This window comes from Heterocephalus glaber, unplaced genomic scaffold (assembly GCF_053883595.1).
Source record: "Heterocephalus glaber isolate CG9 unplaced genomic scaffold, H.glaber_assembly_v1.0 deba00001457, whole genome shotgun sequence".
NCBI classification, from domain to species: domain Eukaryota; kingdom Metazoa; phylum Chordata; class Mammalia; order Rodentia; family Bathyergidae; genus Heterocephalus; species Heterocephalus glaber.
This window is the reverse complement of record NW_028258305.1, coordinates 22,706,124-22,723,431: the sequence shown is the minus strand read 5'-3', so window position 1 is coordinate 22,723,431 and position 17,308 is coordinate 22,706,124. Positions and strand designations below refer to the sequence as shown.

At 41.2% G+C, this 17,308-nt stretch overlaps 1 protein-coding gene across 3 annotated transcripts in view; it reads left to right on the top strand.

Annotated features, from left to right (window-relative positions):
* Prkce (protein kinase C epsilon) overlaps positions 1-17,308 on the top strand; it is a 511,185-nt gene that overhangs the window by 398,243 nt on the left and 95,634 nt on the right. The window lies entirely within an intron of this gene.

Below are 17,308 nucleotides of genomic sequence, written 5' to 3'. Positions count from 1 at the left end.
ATTGTTCAGGATGCTAAATATTTACTTGATCGAACCAAACTTCAACCAAAGAAGCCAAAAGGCCTGAATTTTATTTTATTTTATTTTTTGGTACCGGGGATTGAACTTGGGTCCTTGTGCTTGTGCAGCAGGCGAAGGCCTGAATTTTAAATCCCATAAATTCAGCAGTGGAGGCAGGCAGTGGAGAAGAGGAGGCAAGAATTGTTTCAGGTGACAAAATTGTGGCAAGGATGTCAGTGCAGGATGGGTTGTACCTGTCTCCTGGAGGGAGGAGGTGGGACCACAGTCTGAGGGCTTATAGTTTCCCAGCTGTCCCACATGCCCTACTTCAGTCACCCTGAATGTCACTGCATCCTGTCACTTAACAGGGCACTTTTAAATAAAAGAGTATTAATGTCGATTTATCTGTACTTTTCTTTCTTTGATCAGAAAAAAATTTCTTTCACAACTGCTCAGATGCAGGGTCTTAGTCCAGGGGGCTGCATCAGCCAAAGACCAGCCTCGCCACGCAGCAGAGGTTGCCAGCACCACTGTTGTAACTGCCAGTCCTTACAGCACCAGGGCTTCTCCATTCTGTCCCCACACTCAGATTTACAAAACGCCACCTTCAAAGCCATTGCTAACACTGAGTTTGCTGATGGTTCCATGCAAATTTGAAAGGTAGTTCATCATTTTGTTTATTCCCTCTGCTGTTCAGCAACCTGAAAAGCCTGCGTTTGGTCCTGCTTATCTGCTTGCCACTTGTAATTTGCTCATTTAAGACAGTATTTGAATTATCTCTGAAATAAACTGAAATTGAGGAGATATTGAGCATCCGAGAGCTGTTTTGACATTTATTGCTTTCTGCTCAAGGCCATGTGTTTGCATCATTACCATATATAGGGCAAAAATTAAAACCAAATAAAATAAGCGTTTAAAGGACTAAAGGAAAAATGCACAGTGAATAAATTAAATGTGAATTATTCTGTATTATATTAAAGAACATCAGAGCATATCTTTGGCTCTGAATCGCATGCTATGGAAGTTGGGAGAAAAGTCACATACTATGTCTAGAGAACACACTGTGTCCTTTTGAGAATGCACTTTCAGCCCCCAGACCTGAAGTTAGTGACATGAGTGTCTAAGGTAGCAAGTTCATGTGCAGTCACTACCTACAAGGTCAAGACAGCCCTTGCCTTCCATGACCATTGCCTGGACAGCAGAAGAGCCTGCACTGTTGGAGGAACAGTTCCACACATGGTTTCATGGCACTTGCCATGAATGGGACTTGGGGTGGGCAAAGTGCAGGATTAAGTAAGTTGGCGTAGAGCTGCCCTGGCTGTGGCAGCCCCCATTCTCACCAAGCCAGAGCTGTGGCCAAGGTGGAATAGGCAGGACCGGAGAGGGCCAGCAGTGCCCACTTGCATTCCCACATGAAGCCTCCTTTCTGTCCGGGACCTCTAAGTGCCAGTGGGAACAGGGCACCAAGAGAGCTCCACATGAGACACACTTAGCACTCCCTTTTGGTAACTGCATCTGTACGTTCATCCCAGGGACCCAAAGAAATACCCTGTCTGGTCTTGTCAACCTTGTAGTCAGATTTTATTATGTCTTTAATGATATCCTATTCATTCTACCCACCTACCCAGGTCTGTTAGTTTTGTTGTCTCTGGTTCAGAGGAGGAGGGATCTCCAGGTTCATTGTTACCGTGCTGAGACCAGAGTGTAGAGTGTGGTTTCAGGCAGTTTTACTCATGGAATCCTTGCTTCAAGTGAATCCTGGTGCGGGCTAGGATGAGGCTCAGTGGCAGAGCACTTGGCTAGCGTGTGTGAGGCCCAGATTCTGCCCTTAGCATGGCGACACAGAGGTTTATGATCTAAAATTATAAAAGGGGAATCCCCCTGTTACTGAAAGTGCCCGGCCCCCGAGGTGCCTCCTAATTCTGTAAGGATTCTTGAAATAGAGTTTCAGCCCCCTCCCCTTTAGTTGTTGGGGGGAAAGGGGACTGGTGATCACTGCCCTGAGATGAGCAGGGTGCTTGCCTTCCTGAGCCCTCTTTCTGTATCTCCCTCTCACCCATGCACCGTTTAGATACTTCTTGCTCTCCTGCTGGCTATAAAGTGCTTATGTCAGGTACTGGGCATGTGGGGATGAGCAAGCTAAACAGTGGTTCCCACTCCCTTCCCCAGGGTAAGGTCTCAGACTCTCAGGAACACAATCTGATATGAAGGCTAGGTTTCATGTTCTGGTGACAGGTTCTCCCTGTGGGTGCATCCTGCGCAGATACATCTCACTCCATCTAGTCAGACTTTTTCATGCATGTCATTCTCCCAGAAGTCATGAGAACCCCATGTGCCAGAAATGTCCTGCTGGGAATCTAAAACTGTCCCTGGGAATTATGGACTGGGCACAAAGTATAGGGACTAAAAGGTAAATGATAAAGTTGGACAAAATGATGCCGGGACTCTCTGCAATGTTTTCTTTTTTGCTCGATTGCCCAACCCACCAGGCCCTCTTTCCCGCCTGTATTCTTTGTACATATAACTTTTTCCAGGTGCTGCACTGAGAATTGAACCCAGAATTGTGTGCACGGTAGGCATGTGCTCTTACAGTGCTACATCCCCAGCCCCACCACCCATGTTCTTTTAAGTAAGAATTGAAGGATAAAAGCTAAACTTATCAATGTACTTTTCCTACTCTTAAAAATATAATGGAATTATTCAAGCAGTTCTACTATTTTACTAAATGGATTCTTAGAAATCACACAAGAAAACGGGAGTGGAGAAAGTGGATCATGTTTTCTCTCTACCATCAAATTACTCCGTAGCTTGTAGTTAACTCTTTCTGCCACTAGAGGGCGAAGATAGTTGAAAGGCAGAGCTAAGTGGGCTAATATTGATAAAATTATAACTGGTTATTATGTTTGGTCCATCCAAGGCCAGGAACAGGAAGCTGAATACCTGAAATGCCTTCTATGTATCTAGCTGAGCAAATGTGCAACTTATGGAAGGAGAAACTTTCCAGCATTGTAGCATGCTTCCTTTTATATGCAAGATCCTAAAGTTGGACAGGAAAAAAATAGACAAAAAGTCAGAATCAGAACTGCCTTTTTAAAACACAATAGATACATAAGCATTCTCCTTGATTTTTTTCACTTCAAAAATGAAAACAGTTGAAATAATTTCTGAATTTTCCTCAACTCGAGAGCACGAACCCCAGGTTCTGAGACCTGGACCCTAAAGAACCCACTTGGTGAGGAATAGAGCTCATCTTTGGAAAGAGCTATTTGAGGCACTGAGAAGTGGCTCAAGTTTGTTTATTTTCCCTTGAATTTTCAAATAGAAGTCAAGCGTACTCCCAGAACAGAGAATTCAGCAACTGTGGCCGTCTTGAAAGGGTCAGGAAAGGATTTGCAAAGTGTCTAATTGGACAGAGACTCAATTCCACTTCCTTCTTCAGTAATTAGTAACTCCTCTGCTGCCTATATTAGAGTAGCATTTTCCTATTGAACTCAGTTAAGAAACAGATTATTAAATAACCTGGGAAGAGGGTGGAGCATTCATTACTAATGAATTCATGGGATCCCAGTTCCTCTCTCACTCCCCAAACTGTGGACTATCTGGGGCTGTAGTCCTCAAATCCTTTATTGTCTAATTATGTTTTGTTATCTAGGAAAAGGATTAACTTCTCATAATATATGTAGTCATATTTCTTTGACAACTGAAGTTACCTAATTACAAATGAAGTTCACATGTATTTTAGTTGATGATATATTTCTCAGTACTAATTGGCAACCCCAGAATAATCAGATTTCCTTGCACTGATGGTTTCTTTAATAAATGGAAGGACCATTCTTAGCTACTAATGTTGAAATCATAGCCCAAGGGATCAGATTATCATCAGCAGCCTGCACTAGAGGCAAAGTCTTACTGAATGCCGTTTTCTAGATTAGATAGGAAGGAGAATTAGGGAAATGCAAAAGGGCATTTTCTGAGGATAATCTCTCTTTTGGTGAATTATGGGAATCAGAAAATCCCTCATTGGTCTAAAACTTATAAATTGGTACAGAAGGCAGAGTAACATTTACAGAATTTTTAGTAACTCTCTTGGACTTTCTCTTTGCTTCTCAGTATTGACAGAAGTTTGTGACTTTATGCTTACTTGGGTCTCTATTGGTCTAAATCAATGGCCTATGGGCGTAGTCTCCTGTTTCCTATGGGTGTGGGGAGAAGGGCTGGGGACAGGAGGGCTGAAGCAGACCACCATTGCTCACAGTGAGCTTCATCTTTCTACAGATTTGGGGCTTCATTTTTAACCCCAGAATGAAGGAGAAAGTGTTGGCTTTCTAAGTGTAAGACCATGTTTTTAAATGATATGACCCTTATACAGTCTTGACTTTTCAAAATGTGTATTTAAATTTTGCCATACTACAAAACTAGTATTATGGATTATATGACGTTAATTCTCCAAGCTGCTTTTATTCAGACAGGAAAAGTAGTAGAGGAGAGGGATGGTGATGGAACTCCGGGATAAGTTAAACCTAAAAGCCACTATTGGTGAAGGGTGTGCAGCTCAGTGGTAGACCACTTGCTTAGTATGTGTGAAGCCCTGGGTTCTAACTCTAGTAATGCTAAAAATAAAGGCGACTATTAAGATAGAGAAAAAGGCGATATACTGTTGAAGTTCTGTGTCTTAAAAGAATGCTGTTTATGTAGTATTCCAGGGGGAGGGGGCTGTGCAACTCCTCGAAGAATCTCAGTGGCTTGGGTTTGCCATAATTTCTCACATGCTGTTAAAATCCCAAAGGAGGATTGAAGGTGTCACTTCTTGCAAGGACTTTCTCTGCTTCTACCAACGAAAAGCCACCTTCTCTGCTGTCCATTTAAACTTCAGACTCAGGACACTAACAAGGCCATTTTGGTAAAAGATTTGCTGTTCTTCCCATTGGAATAACCAGGAAATATTTGTCTCTGATGGCCACACAGTTCAGATAAGATCTGTTATAACTGAATTTAGAGAAATTACTTTTTTGATTTCAGCAGAATCCCCTTTACCTTCCTGCTCTAGAATTAGATATACTTCTGAAGGGGTCTTTGCTTTATCTTCATGATCAAGACCTGATGTCCCTAAAGGACAGAAACATATATGAAAAAGAAATTTTGAATTTTTCCCAATAGGAAGGTTATCCTAAAGTATCTTTATTTCCAAACCACAAGTGGTCACAGGTGCTTTGAGCCATGTTGCTGGTTCTAGGAAAGTGAAAAAGTTTAAAAAATAGAACAGACCAGTTGAGTGATGCTTCAGCTGATAGCATTGTCCCTTCAGAAACTAATTACACACATGCCTTATACAGATGGGACTGAGTGGAACTGTGTCTTAACTATGACTTCTGAGACTATATTTCATCCCCGTGCCCTGTCCAGTCATTGGAAAAGTCCAGAATCCCTTGTGAGACTGCAATTTCCTAGACATTTAGAAAAGGTCACATGAGCAGCCCAGCTGCCATTTTGAACTGGCATTTCCCTTGAGAGGGTGTGGGGGTTGCAGGCTGTGGCCTAGCGGAAGGACATGGAAATGGCAAGGGACTCTAAGGGCTGTGGGATGATGAGATGGCCCCTTACAATATCACATGAGGGGGAAGCATGTATAAACTCCTTTCCTTTGTGTTGTTGTATCTGTTTTCCCCTCTCTTTCTGCCAACATTCCTATTTGAGTGCTGGCTTGGCTAAAATCACCCCAAAGAAAATACTGAAGTAATAGAAGTGATATACCTCACTATTTATTTTGACATCACCTTCTTTCCTCCTCTTTCTTTTTCCCAAAATTTATGAATGGAAATAGATAAGTAGGGGTTGAATTGGCCAAGGCCATACGTTGCATCTTGACTTCCACTTTCCAGAGGAAGAAGGCAGGAAGCCATCTATTCACATTAGGAATCTAGATGTACATTCATTTAGCAACTTACATGACCCATTACCTTTTGTTCAAAAATACTGTGAAAATGTTACTTTCAGTGCTTGGGACATAGTCTGTGAACTGATCTGTATCTTTTTTTTTTCCCCCATTAACTTTATTGGTACATTTTAGGTATACAATACAGTTACATTCATCATTGGGATCTTGTACCATTACATGAGTCTCTTGGTTCTTATTTTTTTTTCCCCTTCCCTTGCCCTCCCTTCACCCCCTCCACCCTTCCCTATTTGCAAAGACCTTGTTTCCATTTTTTTCCTCTTCTCATATTTTTTCCTTTCCCTTTTTACCCTTCCCCTGCTCCTCCCAATTCCCCTGGTTTTTTAGACCTTTTCTTCCTGTTACACAGTATCAGTTATACATTCTTTAAATTACAATATTAAGATCTAGGAGACGTTACCACAGATTTTACAGAATTTAAAAAGATATAGGAAGCATATTACAAAAATCTTTTTTGAAATAAATTTGACAACTTCTAAGAAGTAATTTAGAAGACAAATTAATGAAACTAACTCTGGAGGAAGTAGAACATTTGAATAGCACCTATTAAAGAAAGTATATTCCTAGCTTGAAAACCTACCTATATGACAGCAGCAGGCTCATAAACATTTTAACTGATAAATTATATCAAACAATTAAAGCAGAAAAAAGAAGGAACACTTCTCCCCTCATTTTAGGAACTCGACATTGTGCTAATCCTAAAACTGGATAAAGATAATAGAAGAAAAAAGTATGAACATAGATAGAAATTTGTTTAACAAAACAAACTATTAGAAGTCATGACCTGTATCTTTTATAAAATTTCCACTTGGATAATCAGAGCAGTGCTTGCTGTGCTTTTAGGCTATGGCAACTGTTGTCACTGGCTAACCTTTGATTGTATGTCTGTGGGAACTGTGTCCTTGGTTATAGAGACGGGAAGAGTTAATGCTGTGGCCTGTCTCTGGATTGGTGGTGTGTTCCTGCTCATTATTGTCAGTGCTCCGGTTTTAACTAAATTGGCAGAGTTTTATCTAAACAAAGGTACACAGCAAAAGAAAACTAATTTGGGCAGTTAGAACTGGGAGTTGACCTGAACTATATGGAATATATTCAAAGAAACGACATTATTTCTTTATGTGAACAGGAATCATAATTGCTAACAATCTGTTTCCAGGCAGATGATAACTTACCATGATAAAAAGATAGTAGTTTTAATTATCTCATTTGTGAAATAGATGAGTGTTAACTGGTATACTCAGAAATGTACAGTGGACCCTTGACTTATGAACACGATACATTCCCCAGGGCTGGCTATAGCTCAGATTGGTTGTAAGTCAGTACAGCTGAGAGCTAGATGTTTACCTGGATACACGCTATGGATAACAAGAGACAGATGAATCTCCTATTAATCTAATTAACCAAGTTGTTCGTATGTCAAGCCAGTTGCAACGTGAGTGTCCACTGTATGTTCTTAAATTATTTTTTAAAATTGTATGCATTTGAATTGGCTGTTAATTGGCCAAGCAATGCATTTCTTTATAAAGATAAAACTTCAGGCTGATCCTATGCAAGATAACACCATATCAAGGCTTAGGTGTGTATCTCAGTGGTAGGATTAGTGTGTGATGAGCTGAGGGTTCAATCCAAGTATCAAAAAAAGAAAAAAAAGGGTTTCATATTATATTTGAGTAAGTGCCAAATGAATGGTGTGTACATCGTAGTGAGTCCTTGTTCGTCAAAATAACTTGTTTGAAATGATTTGGTGGATGGGAGAGGACTGTCACTTAGAATGGTCTGGGACCATGAGAATCCACCTGAGAAATCTGTGGGCCCTGCTTCAGAGGCAGAGGCAGAGGCAGAGGAAGGGGAGGACTTTCAGCCTAAGACTGAATTTTGAACTGTGTCCTTGTGGTTTTGCTCATCTCTTCAGCATGTTCCCTTCAGATTTAGGTCCAGTCTGCAAAGCACAAAACAAAGCCACAAGTATAATGTCAAGGCTAGACATGTCTTAAAATTCTGGGAGAAACATGAAGAAGAAACAGGTCACATGTTATAGGCACACTGCTGGCATCTAGCAGGTGCTCACAGATATCTGCAGAAGATTGACTGGCAGCCATGCACAGCCATGCCCAACACTTCCAGTTAGTTTACAGCTGAGCCTGGAGGTCCAAGTGGAGGGATTACTCCTTCTCAAGAAGCCAGTTTCCTTGTTGCTTAGCTGTCCTAACTAGGCAAACCAAGAATCTGACACATGGTGGGGGTACAGTAACTTATGGAAATAAACCAGTTTTCCAAGCACTTATTTAATTTCCTGGCATTGAATTGCTCATAGATCAGTATTGCACAGGAATGGTCTTTTATTACATAATATTGTAATTTATGTAATGTCTTACTGATTCTGTCCTCAACTGAGAAATTAGTCAGAAGGCAATTTAAAAATCTTTTGTTTTCATTGTTGGTGAGAGACTACAGCGCTGTTTTTTGCCTGCACTTTGACACTGTTGATGGGTAGAAGCTACCTTTGGGATTTGTTACGGTTTAGATCTGAAAATATCTCCCCCAAAAGTCTCATGTGTTCAGAGGCAGAGTTTTTAGGTGATTGGATCATGAGGTGCTGTACTCATCAGATGAATGCATTGGTGAGTTCATGGCTGAATGTACTGCTCCAAGGTGGGGCCCAGCTGGAGGTAGGTCCCTGGGGCATTTCCTGGGAGTATTGTCTCAGTTACTTCCTTATTTCTGGAACAGAATAACTGATACCTACAACCTGAAAGAGGAGAGGTTTATTTGGCTCATTTTTTTAGACGTTCAGTCCATAGTCAGCTGGCTCCAAGCAGAAACCATGGTGGAAGGGCCTGGGCAGAGGACAGCTGCTCCCGTCATGGAGGCGAGGAAGCACAGGGCAAAAGGAGGAGCCTGGGAGAGACATACACCCTTCCAGTCATGCCACCAATGACCCTCCTCTGCTCCCTACTCCCAACAGCAAATCAGCTATAGTGCCCCCGATCCAACCACCTTCAAAACACCTGAGTCTTTGGGAGCCATTTTATATCTAAACCATAATACGTATATTCTTGACCCTGGCTCCTCTCTCCATATTCTACTAGCTTTCCTTCATCATCCCCATCCACAGTGCGTTTCTGCCTTGAAGCCAGCTGACTTTGGACTGAACCCACTGGAAAATAAATAAATCTCTCCTTTAAGATGTGGGTGTCACCACTGAGCTAAATCCCTGGCCCATATGAAAACATATTTTTAGAAGAGCTGAACTAATAGAAACAGCATTGTGTGTGGAGGGGTGTTGGACAACTAATCTTGTAAAGATCTGATTTCTCCTGATATTAATATATCAAAGAAATTACAAAATTCCAGCAGGATTTTTATACAGATTGATTCTAAAATGTGATTGGAAGACTAAAATCTTTGACTAGCAAAGATAATTTTTAAAAGGAAAAGCTAAGGAGAGGCCTACCCTACCAGATATTAACATAACTTAGAAGTAAGTTAATCAGTGTAGAGTAGTGTATCAATGCAGAAACACACAAACGTAAACAAATAGAGCAAAATAAGGAACCCAGTGGCACACTCGTGATATGCAGAAATAGAGTGAACTAGGTGACCCCACAAATCCTATTAAAAATAGATCATTTTAGCAGATGATTTTGGGGAAGTTTGGCTCTCTTTATAGAGAAAATGAAATTAAATCCCTACTTCACAACATAAAAAAACCAACAACTCTAAATGGATTAAAGACCTTAAGACCTAAATCTGAAAGGTAATATAGAAACTATTAGAAGAAAATATTAGAGTAGTTTGGAGACCTAAGTTGCAGAAGATTTTTCTAAACAAGATCCCCAAACAAATAAACAATAAAGGGGAAAATGTTGAATTTGACTCCAAAAAAACAGGGTCAGGGATTTGGCTCAGTGGCACCCTGCCTGCCTTGCAGGTGCAAGTTCCTGACTTTGATCCCCAGTATAGAGAATAAACAAACAAACAAACAAATAAAGGTTATTTATTCCACAGATGACACAACAGAGTTAACAGACAAGCAATAGAGTAGAAGATGTTTGTGACATCCGCAATCAATGACATATTAGAATCCAGAATATACACAATGTCAGCAGCAGCAGCAAACAAAAAGAGCAAACCCAGTAGAAGGATGGATAGAGGTCATCAGGAGATCATTTTCAGAAAAGAAAACCTTAATGGCTAGGAAGTCTGTAGCAACATTCTCAATCTCATTAGCAATTTAAAAATACAAAATAAAATACTAGGATGTCTAAAAATACCAAATAAGATGTGGGTGTCAGGTATTTGGTCCTAGTGATGGGAATGTGACTAAGACAAGATGTTTTTTCAGTATTGGGGGTTGAACCCAGGGTCTTGCACATGTCTGATAAGTGCTCTAGTGTTGTTACATCCTCAGCCTTTTTCATTTTATTTTGAGACAGGGCCTCACTAAGTCACCTAGGTGGGCCTCAAATTTCCAACTCTCTGACCTCAACTACCCCAGTAGCTGGGGAATGCACAGTCACACATGCACAATCACACCCAGCCACTTTGGGAGTTTTAAAAGAAGGTTCATAGTTGGGAGGCTGAGACAGGAGGATTGTGAGTTGGAGGCCAGCCTGAATTGCACAGCAAGACCTAACTCCCCACAATGAACTTATTATGTAATGCAAACGTGCACTAATAAAAAAGAAAGGATCATAGATCATGATGAATATAAGTATGGGTGAATCACATAAAGAATAAGCTATTAATGTATAAGCATACCCACTCTGTTAGGTTCAGTAAAGCATTCAGAAAGGGATGTTAAGGTCTGCTGTGGTAGTCAAGACCATGACATGGTGTTGAATTGGATTATCTAGAATAATAGTGCTCAGCCACCTTGATAATTCAGATGATGATAGCCATGCAGAACTGAAATTAAATTGAATATATTGATTGACATGTTTAATCAGTAATTAATTATGTATTGGTTGACATTTGTGTAAAGCATAATTCCTGTTCTTCAGGACTGAGAAAGTCCAGTTGAAGAAGTAGGGTAGAAGCACCAAATTAAATAATCCTCTCTGATTTCAGAATACACGACAGTGACATAAGTTGTCATGTACAGAATAGGATTAATCATCAGACGAGTGGCTTAGACATTGCCATGAATCTAGAAGAGGAAGAATTCTCTAAGGGCTGCCTTCATTCAAGTAGTCATTACCAAGAAGAGGAGAATTGGAAGTGTTCAAGATGTGCAGAGGAGAATCTTGGATTAGTTGTTCATATGGCTCAACAGTGACCAAGAGCAAGGAGTAGTTGTGATATTAAAAAAAAAAAATCAACTCAAGTAGAGAGTAGGGAGTCATGAGATATCAGGTTGAAATTTAGGTTATTGACAATTGGGAGAAGTCTAAACTGGGTATTCAAATTGTAAGCCCTGGGATAAAAGCATTGCAACAGCTGGGTGGTTGTTAGAACGGCAGAACCTCATATCCTAGTCACTCAGAATATTTGGATGTGGCATCTGGGAATCTATTTTTTAAAAGTTCTGAGTTGGTTCTTCTGCATACTGCATACTGAAGTAGTGCTGCTGATCAGTTTGGGCTTTGTCCCCAGTGATGGTAGAGACCCTTTGAAAAAGAGAAGTGGCATTGAGACAGTGTCAGGCTCGGTGGCCTCTGCTGTGTTTTCCCTCACCTGCTGTCCAGCACCCACAGGCTGAAATCTGTCTACTTACTAAAGTTAAAGTTGTCAGCCTGTTCTCTGAAACGGTCTCTGAAAGCTGAGGGTAGGGCCTGTGTGGATGACAGTGATGGTATATGTCTACAAGTAGGGATTTGTTCTCAGGGGTGTACTTTGCAGAAAAGTATTTAAATCAGTAACAAGAATAAATACCTACATGGTGCTTATGGTTGAAAACATAAAACTCATTCATATGTTTTTTGAGCATTAAGAAAATCAGTTCCCACTGTCTTGAATCAATTTATTTATCAGGCATTTGTCAGGAAATTTAGATTTCTCTAGAGATACAAGACCACCTGTATAAAAATAACCTGAACAGAGGCTTAAAATAACCTGGACACACGCTCTGGAAACTTCACCTCACACATCTTTATTTTTGATGCATAAAACATGAGCTTTGTTGAATGATATTGAGGGTGACTCCTGGTGTCTTGGAGAGAGTTGGCTTTGGAACAGACCAGCCTGATCTCAGCTTCTGACTGTACTACTTACCTAGCAAGTCACCTATTCATGAGCTTGATGCCTGCTTTCAAGAGTTTAGCATCCATGAAAAAGTAACCCATACTCGACATGTGGTGCGTGCTCAATAAATGATAACCATTTTTACTTGTTTTTGTATCCTCACATTTGCCATGAGTTATAATTTGCTACGGGAAAAAAAAGAAAAAGGGCAAGAAGGAGCTGGTTTCCTCCATACAAACTATTGGCTAAGTTTACTAAGGTCAGAGATATCCCTGTGCCTTCGTGTTTTTTGTACCTGGAACCCAAACTCTGCTCATCTTGATGTTCTCTCCCTTGTAAGTCCTCCTTCCCCGTGGAGCTTTCCTTCAGAAGTAATACAGTACCATCCCTGGTGTGAACTCTCAACCGGAAGTTCTTATTCCTCTAACTAGATTACGGTCTTTTTGAAAGCCCTCTTAAATACAAATGAACTGACCAATTTCAAATCTGTCCATCACCGAGCCATATGCAGCTATAGAAAGGGGGACTGGTGCATAAGAAATTAGAACTAATATTTTCCTGAGCAATTTTTATGGACCAGGTGCCTACAGTCATGACAATCTCTTTTAATTTTCCATGTAGTAGCTATTATTGAATCTCAGTTGTGCACATGGGGATGCCAGCACCTCAGGTTTACACAGCCAGGGAGTTTGTCCAAGTTCACACAGCTGGGATGTAACTGAGCTAGGACTTGAATCCAGGCAGGCTGAGCCAGCAGCTAAGAAGATGGGAAAAAGCTGACAGAAAAAATTAAACGCTGGTGTAAAGAGTACTGTCAACAGGGATTGACTGCAAACTGATCATGAACAATTTCCATGTGAGTCCGAGGCGCCTGGCCTTTTCCTCATTCACAGCACTAACAGTCCTGTTAGAGAATGGATTTCTACATTGGGAGAGAACAGTCTCCAATTTGGATTGTTGGTCCTCAGTCCATTTCAGAACTTCAGCCTCATCCAGCAGCTCTTACCTGCTGTGTCTACATCTCAACCTTCCCAGGCAGCTGAGAACAAAAGGCTTGTGGTCAGATTAAACACAGGCTGTTTTTGTTCTGCCCTGCAAGTACCAGAGCCTACCTCGTGCAGACTGCATGGTGTGGATCAGAGTCTGTGCTCATATATCTTAAATAAACATGTTCGGGAATTCAGCACCTTCTTCCAATAGCACAGTGGTTCACCAATTCTTTGCAGAGGGCCTTGTGCTATTACACCAAATATTTACAGGTTTACCTCACCACACTGCTCACTGTTCAGAGTAAACCCAAGTGGAAATGTGTAGATCAAAGAATTTAATAATCCACAAACCTCCGTTCATGCTTTAACTGTCATCTAATGAAAGTATTAGTGAATTCGTATGGAAATCCTCTCCAGCATGCCTGCAGCCTCCAGCCTTGCTCTTTGAGATTTAAAACAATGTAACCCAGCCTTCAGAATCCAAAGAATTGAGGTATATACGTACATTAGTGTATTTTTTCCAAATTGCCAATTTCCCCAGATCAGCACATCTTAGTTTCACCTTTGTGAAAGCATTGAGAACATGAAAGAGGATTTAGCAGAGTGAAAATGTCACCTGCACTTTCTTGTTTCTTGCCATCATGAAGTGGTTTGGGGCAACCATGCATATGAATCCAACAACACGTCTGTAGGACTAAACCAGGGAAGTATGAGAAGGCAGCCCTTTCCCCTCTCTTTGTATGACGCCATCAACCTAAATATTCCCAACTAAGAGGGTTATATTTCTTTTCCAGAGTTGAAGAAAAATGTTGATATACCTTCTTTGTTTGGGGGTCAGTTTCCTGATGCTGGTCTTTAAAACTGTCACAACTTCCTCCTCCTCTCCCTCCTCCCTATTATTTTTTCCTCTTCTTCTTCCACTTCCTCCTCCTCTTCCCTCTTCCCTTTCCTCTCTCCTCTCTCCCCTCTTTCCTCTCCTTCTTTTTTCTTCTTCTTCATTGGAAATTGAACCCAAGGCCTTTGTACTGACTACATCCTCAGTCTTTTAAAATATTTTTATTTTGCGATAGAGCCTCACTGAGTTGCTTGAACTCGGCAGTCCTCTTGCCTAGGCCTCCCAGAGTGCTAGGAGCAGAACTTACATATGCTTAGAAAAGAAGTGATGAAGATTCAGTCACTTGTGTGTATGCAAGATTGAGAAAAGTTTCCTTGATTATCTTCCCTGAATTGACTGGCCATTTTAACATAGATGGAACACATTTTAACAGGATTTCTTTCTAAATAGAGTTAAGCAGGCAAAGAAGGAAGATAGAGAAAACAATAGCAGCCGTGATAAAATGGTTTAAGATTGACCTAATCCAGGACTGTAGGCTTATTTACAATAGTATTCAGCACACTGACCTCCTGGAAATCAGAACTCTAGTATGACCTGTGTTCTGTTGACAGAGACGATGATAAGGTGACTAGGAGTTTCTGGACCAGAGGAGCAGCCTCATGGCTGCTGCAGTGCTATGCGGGCCCACCTCCAGCAGCAGTAAGTTGGACACCCAGGAAACCCCTTCTGTTCTTTACTGAGCTATACAAGCACTGAACCTAAGCAGGTGGGGATTCTCAAGAAAGGGGCATTGTGAAGAGGACGTGTCGGTCACTTATGTCCTGCCAAGGACACAAAAACGTGTACATATAGACTGGGCAGAGTTTGGTGCATTCATCCCCTGGATTGTATGGGAGCCTGAGCTCATGGGAAGAGTGTGGTAAGAGGCAAGACCAATCATTGGGCCTTGGTTGACTTGGCAGATGAGAGTAGAATAAGAATACTTTTAGGCATATGGTTAAAAAGAATTGTGAGGAACTTTCCACAGGTCCTTAACTTTGCCTTCAAAAAGGTGACTTGATGCCAGTGGGTCCCAGTGAGAAACCCACTTTTTTTTTCCTTTCTGCTTAAAATATTTCTTGGTATCATCAAAGACAATTTTGCTTGTGTCATCCTCTTGACCATGTGGGTGGACCAGACTATACGTGAGCCCCAGGCTTAGCACAGAGTGTGAGAACTCTGCAAGGTGACTAGGCCTCTGAATTAGGCAAGAGACTGAGGGAAGGTACTACAGGCTTACTGCTTCCCTGGAATCCAAGTGAATAGCTGGGGACACAGAACAGGAGCCAGAAGCCATGCCTCACAAGAGGTAAGTGATAGAGAAGGCAGCCAGTGGAGTGAAGCCAGGAGGAAGCCAGGATCCTGGAAGATGGTGGGCCAGCCAGGACGTAAAGCAACGGAAGAAAGTAACAGTCTCCCCAAACAACACCACTCTGCTTTCCACAGTGGGTTCCTTGTCTGAACTCTGGATTCTGTCATTTTCAAAGAGAAAACTAACAATGCACCATTCCTATTTAACTGGAGATACTGCTGCTCTTCTGGCAGGAGACCACTCTGGTGCCCAGCCTGTGAGCCAGAGTCTGGTTGGGCACTGCTCCACTGGCACTATCATAGTGTGGGGTAGAAACTTTGTTTGCATTAGACATAGTTGGCCCCTATAGGAGTGAAAGTGTTCTCTGACTGATTGGACTGAAACTCTTCTCTTCTCCCCCTGGCTTTCACACCCAGAAGCGTGGGGGCCACCGAGGCAGGGGCTTGTGGTTGTTCCTAAGTGCAGCTTTGATCAGAATCAGGAAATGTTTATTTGAGCTTTGCCGAGTCAGTTTGGTGCAGCTTTAGGTCACATTAAACTTGGGCCATCCTGTGTAAGTCAAACCAGTACAATTTTAAGCAATTAGAAACAAATAATACACATGCATGAATGAAGTTATGCTTTCTCAACCAGCAGACTGAAGTGTGGAATTTTTACTATCTGGCCAATTGTCATGGTGATAAGGGTTTCCAAGAAAAAAGGTATCTATCCTTTGACTAAAAGTAGGATTGACTGCCCTCTCTGGCTTATGATAAGAAACAGCCACACCTGTGTGCAATACAGTATTATTTAGCCTTTAAAAAGAAGGCAATGCTATCATATGCAGTAATATACATGAAACTGGAGGGCGTTATGCTAAGTGAAATAAGACACACACAGAAAGACAATTATACATGATACTCCTTTATATGATAAAACTAAAATAGATGAACTCATAAAAGCAGGGACTTGCCAGATGTGTTGGCACACAACTGTAACCCTAGAGCTTGGTAAGCTAAGGCAAGAGGATCACAGAAAGTTAAAGGCCAGTCTGGACTACATAGTGAGTTCAACACCAGCCCAAACTGCATAGCAAGATCCTGTCTTGAAAAATAAAACAAAAGGCCAGGGACTAGAATGGTGGTTGCTAAGGACTGGGGGGATGGGGTTCAAGGAGGTATTGGTCAGAGTTCCAGTTAACTAAGCTGAGTAAGTTCTAGACATCTGAGCAGTAAAGTGCCTAGAGTTTGTACTACTATTTTATGTACCTTAAATTGTGCTAAGGGTAGTTCCTCTGTTGTGATCTACCTCACATACACAAATAGTAAAGAGGGTAGGAGATACTTTCAGAAGTGACAGATGTGTTCATGCCATCGAGTGTGGTGTTGCCTTCGCTGGTATATACTTATTCTCAAGCTCATCAGGTTCTGTACATAAAATATTCACAGCTTTCTGTATGTCAATCATAGCTCAATAAAGTGGCTTTTAACAAAATGAATGAAAATAATGCATTGTATTCAGAAAAAAAAGAAGCAACCATGTGAAAACCTGCTTTATATTTCCCAGACTTTGATTGGTGATGGAATTGGTCATTGCTATGAGAATTTGGTTGTAATAATCTGGAATTTGGTGAAAGGCCACATCAATGTCATCACTTGAGTGACACATTCAACAATGGGAGTAGAGGGTGTAGAAGGCCTTTTAAAAAGGCAGGAAATGTGTGAAAATGACATTTTTAAACATTATTAAGGTGATTGTTGTTGTTGCATAGGAAAATTTATATTATTAATGATCATTATTATTCAGATGAGTCTGATTTTCTCCGAATTGACAGATGAGTCTCCAGTAAGAAGAAAAAAATCCCTTTTTAGTATCTGTACCAACCTCCCGACAGTGACAGTGGCCAGATCTGTGACACTAGCATTCAGTGCTGCACCCACATGTAGAACGTCATGTTATGTCCACACGGATCGTGTTGGTGCCACAGCTGGAAAGTTGTTTGTTTATTACAGTGGCAA